General features: G+C 46.4%; 1 non-coding gene across 1 annotated transcript; it reads left to right on the top strand.

Annotated features, from left to right (window-relative positions):
* The first annotated feature begins 662 nt into the window (after positions 1-662).
* On the top strand, positions 663-735 carry Trnav-cac (transfer RNA valine (anticodon CAC)). Its single transcript has one exon. It is a non-coding gene; the product is annotated as a tRNA-Val (tRNA).
* The last annotated feature ends 2114 nt before the right edge of the window (positions 736-2849 follow it).

Below are 2849 nucleotides of genomic sequence, written 5' to 3'. Positions count from 1 at the left end.
CCCACCAATCGGTAATGCAACGGCGTTCTTGGTGACAGCGACAGCGACTCCCCCGTAATCGACTGCCATCGGCCACGGTCTTCACCGTCGCGTTGTCGATGCCAGTTCCGCCTGCTTACTTAAGGAGGATAACGCAATGGTGGAAGGTGGGAAAATGTCACCAGCACAAAACCGACCGGCAACAGGCAAGCAGAGGCCCTCTCTCTCTCCCTCGCCTCAACCCGCTACACTCCAGCAAAACTTTCGTCCAGCATGCGTGCGCCGCGGACGCTAAACTCTCTTCCATCGGAGCCGTCAGGAGCATCGCCACCAAACTTCGAGCCATGGATTCGAGGATTCTGTCCCGTTCCCGGGGGGGTTTTTGCGGCCGTCGTGAGGGGGTGGATGCGGTGTTCGAGGACGAGTGTTTTTGATTTCTTTTGTTTCGACCATCTCTGGCATGTTTCGAGTGTGTGTGTGTGTGTGTGTGTTTGTAACTGCTGGAGTGTACCCTTTCAAATCCATATTTTCCATTTCACAGTGTTCTAAGACGAATTGATTTTAAGAATAAGAGATGCATTTTAAACTGGCCAGTTTTGTTCGATGAGAAAATGCAAGACGCTCTCAAAGCGCACTGAAGCAATTGATAACAAAACCGTTTTTGAAGCGGAGAATGAACAAGCGTTTCCGTAGTGTAGCGGTTATCACGTCTGCTTCACACGCAGAAGGTCCCCGGTTCGAACCCGGGCGGAAACAGGAAAACTTTTTTTTATGGTTTTTGTTTGTTAAAATCGTGTTTACGTGTAAATCTGTGGCAACAAATTTACTCCAAAGTTAAATTTTACTAAAGTATCTTAATTTTATTTGAGATTATTCATATACGATAGGACTGTTTATAAATTTCTAATATTATCATTTAATATTATTCTATCAATTTTGTGATATACAAGTAGTATTTAGTATAATTAGATAGAAATAGATCCATTCATTTCTAAAATATTTCTAAACTGATTTTCAACACTTCTGTTTTAGTGGCTACTCTTGCGTCACACTTTGTTAAGGAGGGTTTTATTTATGTAAAAATTGATTAATCCTGATTTTCCGCCGCGATAGGCGATGCATCCTTACTGTCTGAATATGTGTAGTCAAATGAAGTGTGAGTATGTTTGTGTGTATGTGTGTGTGTGAAAGTTAACGTTGTTGGTGCATTTGATGTTATTCTTTTAGCGCTCGCTTTTACGTCCGCCTTGTCTTGACGTTTTCGGTTGGGAAAATGTGCCAGCCTTCTTCCATCCTTTCGCGAGGAAAGAGTACTACCCCTTCCTGCACCCACCTCCGCTCCCCCTCCTCCCTAGATGTCACCAGCACACACACACAGGAGGCGCTGTTTTTGATGGTGTGCTGCGAGAAAAGGGGCAGCGGGTGAAAATTCGTCGGCCTGCCAGCGCCAGAGATGAGGGCCAGAAGTTCCGATTGCTGCCGTTGATGTATGTGATGTTTGGCGTGTTGTGATGGTTCATTTCCCCCCACCCCTCGCCCCTTCGCATCCGGTCATTCCTCACAGTGTGCGTGATTGTGTTTTTTTTGTGGGTTTTGTTTTGAGTTGCCGCTGCCGGAACGTCGACGTTTCCTTACGGCGATCGCGTTTTCCAGCTTCATTCCGGTTGCAAAGAGTGACGGGATTTTCTTGCATTCCCTCCGGCAAGTTCCTCCCCCACTCCAGCATGGCATCGGAAAATGATTCGAGCTAGAACGCTGTCCTGGAATGCGCCCGATTCGGATTCCTTCTAGCCTAGGCCCTGGTGCAATTGGACGCGCAAATTTTCGACTATATTTTTTCCTCCATTTTCCCGACCCTATCACCCCCCCTCCCGGAGCCGTTGCATGGACGGTGTACCCTGTACTCCTTGCCGACGAAAGCCATCCGACCTACGGTGCGGAAACAGGTCAACGTCAAACGTCGGCAACAGGAAAATTGATTGTACCGAAGTTCGGAACAGTGATCAATCATGATTTTTGTGCCCCGTACGTTTGTTTGCCTTCTGCCGTTGTTTTGTTTTTTTTGTTTCCTCTCCTAGGTGCGCTCCTTTCACGGGAATTTTCCGGGCAGCTTTTTTTTTCTCCTTTTCCTCCTTCCCTTTTGGTTTGTTTTACCTATCGATGGCTGGCGTTTTTATCGCCCTTCTTACCCGGCCCCCCCGGGGTAGTTTTCCCGTAGACCCGTACCCGTACCCGAGTACGGCGGAAAAGGAGTAAAGGACCACTTTTTTCGCCTGTCGAATCCGGCGAACGACTGTTGATTGAAGTTCGAAATGTGCGATTGATTGAGTGAACCAGGTTGGGTGCGTCAAAACGTTTCCCTAGCCGTCGGTGTGGCAGTGTGTGTCACTAGTTTGATTTTCCTTCTCCCCGGTTTCCCATTGGTTTTCCTCGATTTGAAAATTTCTCGACCCGATAATGCGTTCTAAATGGGTTTTGGGAATGTAGTGTACGAAACCGTTTCCGTTTTTCCTTCGCTAACGTTTCGATCGTTCGGTTTGTTTCCGGTGCGGGAAGAGGAGGTTGCTTGTTTTTTTTTTTGCGAATTTTCCGTACACCGAACCGAGCTACCGATGTGCAATTTCTTGCGTCGAAGGATTTGCCAATGTTTTGCCTTTTTTTTGCTAGACTGTACACCAATTTGCACGATTGAAGATTAATTAAGGGACAAATCATTTTTCCTGAGGATCTTTTGAAAGGGACTTCGAATGTTTCGTTTGATGGTGGCATTTTTTATCATTCGTTGTGCAAGTGATGTTTTTCGAGTTGACTGTTGAGGTCCTTTTTCTTGTTGTGTTGCAAACTAACGAAAGAACACGTATCGTTTTATT

This window comes from Anopheles coustani, chromosome 3 (genome assembly GCF_943734705.1).
Source record: "Anopheles coustani chromosome 3, idAnoCousDA_361_x.2, whole genome shotgun sequence".
NCBI classification, from domain to species: domain Eukaryota; kingdom Metazoa; phylum Arthropoda; class Insecta; order Diptera; family Culicidae; genus Anopheles; species Anopheles coustani.
This window is presented reverse-complemented; position numbering and strand designations above follow the sequence as displayed.